Source organism: Rana temporaria (genome assembly GCF_905171775.1).
Source record: "Rana temporaria chromosome 2 unlocalized genomic scaffold, aRanTem1.1 chr2h, whole genome shotgun sequence".
Taxonomy (NCBI): domain Eukaryota; kingdom Metazoa; phylum Chordata; class Amphibia; order Anura; family Ranidae; genus Rana; species Rana temporaria.
Window position 1 is genome coordinate 916,033 of NW_024404413.1, and position 13,407 is coordinate 929,439.

Consider the following 13,407-nt stretch of genomic DNA (forward strand, 5'->3'; position numbering starts at 1 on the left):
GGTATTGCAGAGTATTGTGCGGGGGGTATTGCAGAGTATTGTGCGGGGGGTATTGCAGAGTATTGTGCGGGGGTATTGCAGAGTATTGTGCGGGGGTATTGCAGAGTATTGTGCGGGGGTATTGCAGAGTATTGTGCGGGGGGTATTGCAGAGTATTGTGCGGGGGTATTGCAGAGTATTGTGCGGGGGTATTGCAGAGTATTGTGTGGGGGGTATTGCAGAGTATTGTGTGGGGGGTATTGCAGAGTATTGGTGCAGGGGGTATTGCAGAGTATTGTGCAGGGGGTATTGCAGAGTATTGTGCAGGGGGTATTGCAGAGTATTGTGTGGGGGGTATTGCAGAGTATTGTGTGGGGGGTATTGCAGAGTATTGTGCGGGGGTATTGCAGAGTATTGTGCAGGGGTATTGCAGAGTATTGTGCAGGGGGTATTGCAGAGTATTGTGTGGGGGGTATTGCAGAGTATTGTGTGGGGGGTATTGCAGAGTATTGTGCGGGGGTATTGCAGAGTATTGTGCAGGGGGTATTGCAGATATCCTGCGCTCCAACTAGAGTGTCTGTGAGGGGTTGCAGTGTTGTGGCACCAGCACCAGTGCCTAAGGCCCAATTTTTCTGCCCCTGTTTAACAGAGGCATGTAATTACAATTCTTGATCTAATATTTCACAGCAGGGCGTTCCAGCGCCCACCAAGAGTAACTGTGAGGGCTTACAGTGCTGTGGCAACACCAACACCTAGGGCCCAAATTTCTGCAGAGTATATACGGCAGGCCCCTACTTTCAAACATCCAACTTACAAACGACTCCTACTTGCAAACAGAAGGAGACAACAGGAAGTGAGAGGAAATCTACCCCTAGGAAGGGAAATTCTCTTCTGTAAGAGGCGTCTCCTGTCCACTGATGCTTTATCACAAATCACAATCCTTGTTTAAAAAAAAAAGTTTTTTTTTCAAAAAATCATTTGTCATTGGGACAGAAAGTGAGGTGGAATCTTCTGAACAGATGCACACAAAACCAATGTTACAGGGGTGATAACCCTTCTCTATGTTTTCAGAAAAGCTTAAAAAAAAGAAGATTTTATGGTTGAAGCTACACTTTAAACAAGTACCAGTTGAAAATTACAAACAGATTCTACTTAACAACAAACCTACAGTCCCTGTCTTGTTTGCACCGCCTGTATACTGCTGTTCAAAGTATATAGGGCCAAAGGGGCTGGTAATGACCTGGGGGGAGGGGGGGGGGAAACCCATGCTATTTTTCTCAATGATTTTCATCCATATTGCAGGGACCAAACATTACATTAAAGCGGCAAGCAGTCTTAACCACTTAACCACCAGCCTCCGTCATATAACGGCGGCAAGGTGGTTGCTTAACTGGGGGTCGCCGTTATTTAACGGCGCCCAGCAGAAGCAGTAATGCGCGCCGCCTCGGGTGCGCACACTGAAAATTCTGTGCGCGCCGGGTCTATGAGACCCGGAGCTACACAGATCTCGGTAACTGACCGACAACAGCGGTCTTTTACCATGTGATCGCGCCATCCAATGACGGCGCGATCACAGGTAAACAAATCGGCGTCATTTGATGACGCCGGTTCCTCCCTCCTCTTGCTGTACCGATCGGTGCAGTGTGAGAGGAGAGCGCTGATGGCAGCAGCAGTGTGGGATGGATCTGTGACTATTGCAGTCACAGATCCATCCATCCCTGCTCAGCCATCCCTGCATTAACCTGCCTTCCCTGCGCAATGCTCTGCCTTCCCTGCGCAATTACTCTGCAATACCCCCCGCGCAATACTCTGCAAAACCCCCGCGCAATACTCTGCAAAACCCCCGCGCAATACTCTGCAAAACCCCCGCGCAATACTCTGCAATACCCCCGCGCAATACTCTGCAATACCCCCGCGCAATACTCTGCAATACCCCCGCGCAATACCCCCGCGCAATACTCTGCAGTACCCCTTGCGCGATACTCTGCAATACCCCCGCGCGATACTCTGCAATACCCCCGCACCAATACTTTGCAATACCCCAACACCAATACTCTGCAATACCCCAACACCAATACTCTGCAATACCCCAACACCAATACTCTGCAATACCCCCGCACCATACTCTGCAATACCCCAACACCAATACTTTGCAATACCCCGGCTAATACTCTGCAATACCCAGAAAATACTCTGGGGAAAAAAAATGTGTTTTAACCACTTCCCGCCCACGTCATATGAGGTCCTTGACTTTGTGCAGGGATATCTAAATGATGCCTGCAGCTACAGGCATCATTCAGATATCATTTTTTTCAGCCAGCGATTCTCTACACCATAAGAATGATCATGGCGGCTGTTCCGCCTCTTGATCGTTCTTACGGGAGGCAAAAGTGGACGTCCCCACTCCCTTCGCCCTCCGGTGCTTCTTCTGACTCACCGCTGCGATCGAAGCCAGGATCGTTTTTTTTTTTTGGTTTTTTTCAGGCTTCCCAGCCTAGAGGTGAGATGTGGGGTCTTATTGACCCCATATCTCACTGTAAAGAGGACCTGTCATGCTATATTCCTATTACAAGGGATGTTTACATTCCTTGTAATTGGAATAAAAGTGATCAAAACATTTATTTTTGGGGGAAAACGTGTCAAACTAAAATAAATAAAGTAAAATGAACAATAAAAATAAAAAATAAATATTTAAAGCGCCCCTGTTCCCGTGTGCTCGTATACAGAAGCGAATGTGCACGTAAGTCCCGCCCACATATGAAAACGGTGTTCAAACCACACATGTGGGGTATCGCTGCGAACGTTAGAGCGAGAGCAATCATTTTGGCCCCAGACCTCCTCTGTAACTAAAAACATGTAACCAGTAAAAACATTTAAAACGTCGCCTATGGGGATTTTTAAGTAGCGAAGTTTGGCGCCATTCCACAAGCGTGTGCAATATTGAAGGGTGACATGTTGGGTATCTATTTACTCGGCGTAACTTCATCTTTCATATTATGCAAAAACATTGGGCTAACTTTAATGTTTTTTTTTTTAAAAAAAGCACAAAACTGTTTTATTTCCCAAAAAAATGCGTTCGAAAAATTGCTGTGCAAATACCATGCGCGATAAAAAGTTGCAACGACCGCCATTGTATTCTCTAGGGTCTTTGCTAAAAAAGCATATATAATGTTTTGGGGTTCTATGTAATTTTCTAGCAAATAAATGATGATTTTTCCATGTAGGAGAGAAATGTCAGAACTGGTCTGGGTGCTCCAGAACGCCTGATGGTGCTCCCTGCATGTTGGGCCTCTGTATGTGGCCACGCCGTGTAAAAGTCTCACACATGTGGTATCGCCATACTCGGGAGGAATAGCAGAATGTGTTTTGGGGTGTATTTTGTGGTATGCATATGCTGTGTGCGAGAAATAACCTGCTAATATGAAACTTTTGTGGAAAAAAAATAAAAATAAAAAAAACCTTGATTTTGCAAAGAATTGTGGGAAAAAATTACAACTTCAAAAAACTCACCATGCCTCTTTCTAAATACCTTGGAATATCTTCTTTCCAAAAAAGGGGTCATTTAGGGGGTATTTGTACTTTTCTGGCATGTTAGGGTCTCAAGAAATGAGAAAGGCCGTCAGTACTTCAGATGTGATCAAATTGATAAATTTTCAGTAATTGGTACCATAGCTTGTAGACCCTATAACTTTCACCCAGACTAAATAATAACCCATTTTTTTTTTTTTAACCAAAGATATGTAGCAGTATACATTTTAGGCCAAATTTATGAAGAAAAATTCATTTTTTGCAAAATTTTATAATAGAAATGAAAAAAAATTCATTTTTTTTACAAAATTTTCGTTCTTTTTTCATTATTAGCGGAAAAAATAAAAACCGCAGAGGTGATCAAATACCACCAAAAGAAAGCTCTATTTGTGGGAAAAAAAGGACAAAAATTTCATTTGGTTACAGTGTTGTATGACTGAGTTATTGTCATTCAAAATGTGAGAGCACCGAAAGCTGAAAATTGGTCTGGTTATTAAGGGTGTTTAAGTGCCCAGTTGTCAAGTGGTTAAATTACTTTTTTCTTATAGAAATCTAATTTTGTGCAGGGACAGTTCTAAACACTTGCCACCTCACAGGCATACAATAAACACCCCGCAGGTACGATATTTAAAAGGATTTTTTTTTTTTTTTCACTTTAAGCATCAATAAAATCACTGCTCCAGAAAAAACGACCGTTTTTAAAACTTTTTTCCCATTGATACAAGTCCCCTGGGGCAAGACCCGGGTTCTCAAACCCGTTTTCCGACAATAACTTGCATATTAGGCTTTAAAATGAGCACTTTTGAATTCTAACGCTCGAGTCCCATTGACGTCAATGGGGTTCTAAATGTTTGCGCGAACGTTCGGTCCGTTCGAAGGTTCTGGTGCGAACCAAACGGGGGGGTGTTTGGCTCATCCCTACAGGTGAGACGTTGCCATGCTGTGCCTGGAAGACAAGAGCCACACTGGTCCTGCACTCCTTTCAGCTTTGCGTTCATAGGCAGATCAGTGGCTAACACCGCTCAATTTGACAGTTGGTAAAGTGGTGTGCGACAACGGTGCCAATCTGCTGAGCGCGCTGAAACAGGGCAAAATTACACACGTGCCATGCATGGCACACGTCCTGAACTTGGTCGTGCAGCGATTCATTGCCAAATACCCTGGGGTCCAGGACGTCTTGCGGCAGGCCAGGAAAATCTCGGGCCATTAGAGAAGATCTTACATGGCCATGGCTCGCCTTGCTGACATTCAGCGGCGACACAACCTGCCCGTCAGAAGTCTTATTTGTGACTGTCCGACGCGATGGAACTCAACATTGTATATGCTTGATAACTGCACGTTTCTGCTGGAGCAGGTTCTGGGGAGCTTGTTTTTTTTTCACCGCGCCATCAGTGACATCGTACCTTACGCCTTCTTTCTGGACCGTGCATTGCGTTGTGTCATTGATCAAGCCGTCGAGGATGAGGAAGTCGCAATGCTGGATGAATTCCCAGGGGGGCTACTTCATCTGAGACAAGCCAACAACAGGAGTCTGAAGAGAAGTCAGAAGAGGATGATGCCGGGGCGGATGAGGAGGAGCAAGCTTTAAACCTTTCTGGGATCCCTGGTGTTGTCTGTGGATGGGGGGAGGAGAACGAGGACGACATTATCCTGGATGATGAGCAGGAGCCAGGCCAGTACAGCGCTTCCAGTTTAGTGCAAATGGGAGTCTTCATGCTCCAGTGTTTTAAGAGGGACCCCCGTATAAAAAGCATAAAGGGCAAGGACCAGTACTGGGTTGCAATGTACTTAGACCCCCGGTACAAACAAAACATGGTGGAAATGTTACCACCATCACAGAGGGCTATAAGAATGCAGCACTTCCAGGCCTTGCTTCGAGAAATGCTGCATTCTGCTTTTGCATCCGCTGGCAGAGGAATTTCCACTCACGGAGAAACAGTTTCGGGTACCAATCCAACAGCGCCTGCAAGAAGAGGGCGGTTTGAAGAGGTCTTGATCACAAATGATATGAGATCATTCTTTCAGCCGACCCATCGACAGCTGTTCTCCGGATCCAGCATCAGGGAACGCCTAGACCGAAAGGTGTCCGACTACATCGGGATAACGGCTGATGTGGACGCACTGAGAAGTGATGAGCCCCTGGACTACTGGGTGGGCAGGCTAGACCTCTTGCCAGAGATTGCACAATTTGCAATGGAACGGTTGGCTTGCCCCTCATCCAGTGTCCTGTCCAAAAGGACGTTCAGCGCAGCAGGGGGGGGGGGTCGTGACCGATAAGCGCACTCGCCTAGCTCACAACAGTGTTGACTACCTCACATTTATAAAAATGAATGAGGAATGGATCTCGGAGGAATCCAACACATGTGACCAGAAGACCATGTTTGATTCAAATTCCTCATGACAGGCCACAATATCTGCCACCACCCATAACAATTCATGATTCAAAATCCACAGGTGTCAAAAAAATTAATGAAGTAGATGAAATGAATCTCCACCGCGTGATAAACCACCAAACTTAAAGTGATCCCTCCACCGTTAGAGATGGCTACTCTCACCTTCATGCGTGGACCACTGAATTAACAAATGGTCAAACAGGCAGGTATCACAATAAACAGGAACCAGGCTGATGTATCAGATCCTCATTAGGCAACCATACCGCATAAGACAGGTGCATGAAAAAAGATAATCACAGACTAAGTGCTCTCTGTTGCAATAGGTAGATTTAATCACAAGTATACAAAAGTCAGGCTACTCACATTCGCCCAGACTAAAAACGGCTTGTCAGAAGTACAATCATGGGTATGGACGGCAGATGAGCGACGTGGTGTGCAGGCTCCTGAACCCCCGGACGCGTTGCGTCAACTTCCTCAGATGGGAGATACCCACTGGTGGTCACTGGAACTACAGCTATAAGCCCAGAGAAGCACAGAGCCACCAGCAGATGAACCAGGTCCTGACACTTGGATTACACTTGTGATGTTTGATATGCAGTTTTACTGACCGCCCCCCGTTATTTGAACACAATGGGCAAGGTGGGTTTTAGACATGATGTGACCATGATGCTTTGTGACAAAAAAAAAAAAAAAAATGATCTCCTCTCTTACATTGAAGTGAATGACGTGCCACAACCACCCGTAATGCACACACAGGTGCTCCACAGGTTTGTGGGCTTTACAGGGGCAAAAGAGGCGGTGAGGAGATGACATAACACCTTCCAGCTGCCTGATAAACACCCTCTGAAAAACAATCAACTGAAAATAGTGCTTCAGAGGGTGCAGTAAAAACAGGAAGTTGAGACGCATATTGCACCCCTCCCCCCCCCCCCCCACCGAAAGAAGGGCACTCAGGTGTTCAGGGCTGTACACACGATAAGGGGGGATGATTTGGTAATGATTGAACTCCATGTCAGATTTGGACCACGGCCCCCCATCAAACACGGCCAATTTACCTTTTAGTTTAGGTGCAGCGTTGCATGACTGAGTAATTGTCAAAGTGTAACAGTGCTGAAAAGTGATTAAATTGGCACTGGATATTTGTCTCAGTGCCATTTTAAAAACGGCTCCCAGTCTCTGAAGCTCCTGTGGGTTCCGGCGGGTCTGTGTAGCCGGCGTCCATCAATAATCCCAAAAGCTGAAATGATCACCTCCTGGCCTTTCAATGCTTTATATAGATGGCTCCATAGAAGCACACCGCAAAGGGAGTGTAGTGATGTCACAGGGGTTAGGCCACTCCCATTCAGTATAGGGTCCAGGATAGATCTATTCTAGCTCTGTCCTTAATCTTCCGGCAGCAATAGATCACTTCTAATAGTGATTTATTGATAGCCAATTACTGTTAGAGGTGATCTGCTGCAACCATTTCCAGACCCACCAAAAGGGGGGAAAAAAAAATATAGGAGAGAATTTTTTGATTAGCTAAATGTTTTACTAGCAATGTATGCAATCATTACATGCATCACAATGTGGTGTCAAAAGGAGACTAAAGGGTCTCCTAAAGTGTAATTAAACCCACAACAGTAAAATCTGTACCGTATTTGCCGGCGTATAAGACGACCCCCTAATTTTCCAGCTAAAATGTTGGTTTTGGGATATACTCACCGTATAAGACGACCCCTCACTGTGCCATTATTACATGCCTCGCTGTGCCATTATTACATGCCTCGCTGTGCCATTTCATTCCCTACCTTCTCCTGTTTGCAGTGTACAGACGGCGGCCATCCATTATTCAAAAGCCGCGCCTCCTTCACAGGCTGTTTCGTGATAGGCGGAACACTAATTTCCCAGCAGAGCCTCTGTTCAGTGTTCCGCCTATCACGGATGTCCTCTCGTCCGAGGCAGAGGATGAGAAGGCATCCGTGATAGGTCGGAACACTGAACAGAGGCTCTGCTGGGAAAATTAGTGTTCCGCCTATTACAGAACAGTCTGAGGAGGAGGCGCGGCTTTTGAATAAGGGCCCTTTCACACGTGCGGACCGTATGTCCGCATTTTCATCCGTCCGTTGCGGATGAAAACGGGACATACATGGGTGCCTATGTGATTACGGGTGTCAGCGGATGACCATCCGCAATCGTCCGCGGATGACCATCCGCTGACACCCGTAATCGTCCGCCTCCGCAAAGATCCGCATTTGCGGACGGAAGAAAATCCTATTTTTCTTCCGTCTGCCGGATCGGATGAACACGGACATACGGTCCGTGTTCATCCGATCCCCCATAGGGGAGAGCGGAGGAAAGACAGAGTGGTCCCTGCACAGTGTGCGGGGACCGCCCTGTCAGCTGCCAGCTCAGCGGGGATTTTACGGAGTATCCCCGCTGAGCTTTTGCGGACACACGGAGCGGATCATTACTGATCCGCCCATGTGAAAGGGCCCTAATGGATGGCCGCCGTCTGACACACAGGTACCCGGCGTATAAGACAACTCCCGACTTTTGGGGCATTATTTTAGATGCAAAAGGTCGTCTTATACGCCGGAAAATACGGTATATCCAGAATAGCATGCTTGTTGTACTCACTGTGGAACCTAAGGGGTTAATCATCTGAATTGCCTAAAAAGGCTGTTTTATCCTTGTTGTGCTTTTTTAGGGTCATATTTACCCGCACAGTAATTTACTTTGAATTCTTTTATAACAAAGATATTTTTAAATACAAGACAAATCTATATGACAAAGTCTATAATATGAAACTTATTCACGGAGACGTATGATCATACAAAATAGCTAATTTATTGGTAGACAAAATATGAATATTTACATGAAATTAAAATACCAGTTGCGTTGCATTAACGACTTGAAAATCAACAAAATACCCCCAAAATGGGCATGAAATACCTTTGATCTGTGTGTCATGGTAAGTTCTCAAAATAACTTTATATAAATGACAATGAAACAAAAACGTCTATTTCACATGCCCAGCTGTTACTATACTGCAGGTAAGTAAGTGGTTAACAATGTGAAATATATTGGACGTTTGTTTTGTCAATAGAATTAGAACTACGTAAAAATAAAAATATAATAAAAATTGTACTCTTTAAAAGGTAAAATTACCAGTTATTGATTATGAGAACAAACCATCACTACATGATATTCAATACTTCAATATTTCAACATTTCTAGGGAACAATAGATTTCAGATAAAATCAAAAATGACATAGTTACCAATTCCAAAAATGGCTATTTCCTACTGGCAAGTGACCCGAGCTAAAATGGTTGCAGTCTTCATGCATTGTGCTTCAGTCATTGCTTCATTCCTGCTCTCATGGGGTGCTCCTATTGATGGGGTCTTCCTTCATTGATCCCCTGGGCTGATCAATTGATTCCTCTCTCCCTCTCTCCTATGGGCTTTCCCTTTTTTATATCGATTAGAACGATAGGACTATAAAGATTATACTCAGTTCTGCCCATCTGACAACTGTCCTTAAAGGAGTTCTCTGACCTAAAACTTTTAACCCCCGCTGTGCCCGGGCTGTAAAACTATACAAAATAAACTTTCACTTACCTGCCTACGATCCCCCGTTGTTCCGATATCGCCGTCCCGTTCTCCGGTCCCGGTCTCTTCCACTTCCTGCGGGTCGGTGACTCACAGTGCGCTCAGCCTATCAGCGGCCGCGACGGGACATTGCTAGGCTGAGCGCACTGTGAGTCACCGACCCGCAGGAAGTGGAAGAGACCGGAGAACGGGACGGCGATATCGGAACAACGGGGGATCGTAGGCAGGTAAGTGAAAGTTTATTTTGTATAGTTTTACAGCCCGGGCACAGCGGGGGTTAAAAGTTTTAGGTCAGAGAACTCCTTTAACTCATAGGCCCCTGGTCTATATGGGAGTTCCTGTCAAGACGTGTCTGGTTTCTATTGGCTGACAACTTAAATGTTTAACTTGTTCTCTGGGCTTTGAGAACCTCAAGTAATAATCACTTTCAACCACTAGGTGTCTCACCTCTATTGTGAGATAATCTATACGTTGATATTTATATTTTTGGGTAAACTATCGACACACATATATATATATATATATATATATATATACACACACATACACACACACATACACACCTACAACTCTGGTAACTCTATATTTCATATGATACAATTAGTATATTGTCGATTTTGATATAATATGCTTATTTATATGTCTTTTCAATCAATGCATAGGTTTACATCTCTCAATCAAATGCAAAATAATTATTAATGGGGATACATGAATCATTTTGATATGTGTTTGATGGAAATGTGTTACAGGTTAATTCACATTTTTATAATCACAATGTGATATCTTTCATAATGTCGATTAGCTTCTTCAATGCACTTCTATTTATAAAACAAATTTCTCATATAATTCTTTCTTCTAACAAAGTTCTAACTTATGGATGTGATGGTTATATATTTCCCTTGGTCCTAAGATGTATTGATAATCTAAACATTACTTATTATTTATTTCATATCAACATATATTCTTTTAATACCATGTGTATTTTAAAATATCTCTGACTTGTATCATATTATATGTCCGTCTCATAAATGGATGCTTGTCTTTGTCCTTGGCGTTTAATTAACTGGGTTCTTTTGCCATTGTCTAAGACACAGCTGAGACAATACTGCCTGTTTTCCTTAGGGCAACCTTATTCTCCGATACAATGGGAGTTATTTTTACTTCCCTGTGATAATAGCTGTGGGCACTGTGGGGGGGAGGGGGGTGAACTACAGTAAAACCTTGGTTTGAGAGCGTTTTGCAAGACAAGCAAAATGTTTTAATACATTTTACCTTGATATACAAGTGATGTCTTGATATAAGAGCAGCATCATGTCACAACTGAGTATAAAAGGAGAAGAGAGGCACCTCTAAGTGTAGCAATATGATCACATTTAATGAAGGGACAACATTTAGCAACTTATTGCTACACTAAACCGCGTACACACGATCGGATTTTCTGATGGAAAAAGTCAGATGGATTTGTTTCATCGGAAATTCCGATCGTGTTGCGGGCCCCCATTGGACTTTTTTCCCCATCTGAGTAAAAAAACTGAACATGTTTTAAATTCTTCCGATGGAAAAAAAAATCTGATCGTCTGTGTGGAATTCCGTCGGAGAAAAATCCATGCATGCTCCGAACCAAGTCTCGACGCATGCTCGGAAGCATTGAACTTGATTTTTTCTCGGCTCGTCGTCGTGTTTTACGTCACCGCGTTTTGGACGGTCAGAGTTTAGTCCGACAGCGTGTAGGCAAGACTGATGGAAGTCAGCTTCATCGGAATTTCCGATGGAAAATTCCATTGGATTTTATCCCATCGGAAAATCCGATCGGGTTTACAAGGCATTAGAGGTGCTTCTCTTCTATACCATGTAAAAATGCTTTGATATACAAGTGCTTTGGATTACAAGCATATTTCTGGAACGAATTATGCTCACTAGGGTTGTCCCGATACTGATACTAGTATCGGATCGGTACCGATACCGAGCATTTGCCCGGGTACTTGTAGTATGTCAAATGCTCCGATTCTTCACCCGATACCTGGACAGTCAGGATAATCAGTGCAGTGGGGGAGTTACAAGCACCGATCACCACTGACTGTCCTCGTATCCTCCTTCAGCCCCCCTCCATTCTGCTGCTGTACCCCTTCGTGCTGCCGTCTCCCTCCGTGTCCCCCTCCATAATGCCATCTCCCTCCCTGTCCCCCTCCATACTGCCATCTCCCTCCGTGTCCCCCTCCATACTGCCATCTCCCTCCGTGTCCCCCTCCATACTGCCATCTCCCTCCGTGTCCCCCTCCATACTGCCATCTACCTCCGTGTCCCCCTCCATACTGCCATCTACCTCCGTGTCCCCCTCCGTGCTGCCATCTCCCTCCGTGTCCCCCTCTGTGCTGCCATCTCCCTCCGTGTCCCCCTCTGTGCTGCCGTGTCCCCCTCCGTGCTGCTCCTCCACCCCCTCCTTGCTGCTCCTCCACCCCCTCGATCTGTCAGGATGGAGAGCGGAGGCAGGAGCCGGTAAATCCTTTTCCGAATGTACAGAGTCAGTGACCACCGACTCTGTCCATTCACATAACTGAAACATTGTAAACTGTATTTACGTTTTAGTTTATGAATGGAGAGGAGCCGCTGTCTTCTCTCCATTCATTTTCAGTGCAGCTGAGGCTGCTGAGAAAGGGACTGGGGAATCTGTGTCCCTTTCTCTGTCTCAAAGGGGAGATGTCAGAGGGCTGATAAAAAAAAAATTGCAATAAATAAAAAAAAAAAATTCAATAAAAAACAAACAAAAAACAAAAACACACCGACACTATCCATTAAAAAACCCCCCTTAAAAAAAAAAGAAAACATGGTTAAAAAAAAAAAAAAAAAAATTGTAAAAAAAACTGACACATGTGCCACTGTCACATTAGATTTAAAAAAAGTATCGGAGACTACTTGATAAAAAGTATCGGTACTTGTACTCAGTCCTTAAAAAGTGGTATCGGGACAACGCTAATGCTCACAAACCAAGGTTTTACTGTATTTTCATACTACTGGGTCTAGTAAAACGTTAGTCATTTTGAGTTTTACCAATCTAACACATTAAAATAATATCACATTTGAGCGATTTTTATGTAATCAGCAGACTTTGTTGAAAAATGTGGCAAAAAATTATGTAAATGCAGCACTAGAAAAAAAAAAAAAAAAAAAAAAGGCAGGAAAATGCTTCACTTTTTTACCATTTATTACCGATAAATCCAACCAAATTAAAGCCATACCTGTCCTGAAAAACTGATATATAATACATTTGGGTAGACTTCAAAAACGCTAAAAGGTATAATGTGCAGAACTGAAACATTGCTGAAAAAAAAAAAAAAAAAGAAGAGCACACAAGGGGCCAGATCCTCAAAGATCTGCCTATCTTTAGGCAGGCGTAGCGTATCTCAGATACACTACGCCGCCGTAACTTAGAGCGTAGTTTCCGTATCCAGAAATAATTTGCGCCGCAAGTTACGGCGGCGTAGTGTACATGTGTCGGCGTAAGGGCGCGCAATTCAAATGACTAAGATGTGGGCGTGTTTTATGTCAATTCATCTTGACCCCACGTAAATGACGTTTTTTTTTTTTTAATGGCGCATGCGCCGTCCGTGGGGGTATCCCAGTGCGCATGCTCGAAATCACGTTGCAAATAGTCAATGCTTTCGACGTGAACGTAATTTACGCAAAGCCCTATTCGCAAACGACGGAAAATTCTACGCTGTCCCGACGTCCATACTTAACATTGCCTACGCCTCATAGACCCAGGGGTAACGTTACGCCGAAAAAAGCCTTACGTAAACGACGTAAAAAAATATGCGCCGGGCGGACGTACGTTCTGAGAATCAGCGTATCTAGCTAATTTGCATACTCTACGTGTAAATCAACGGAAGCGCCACCTAGCGGCCAGCGTAAATATGC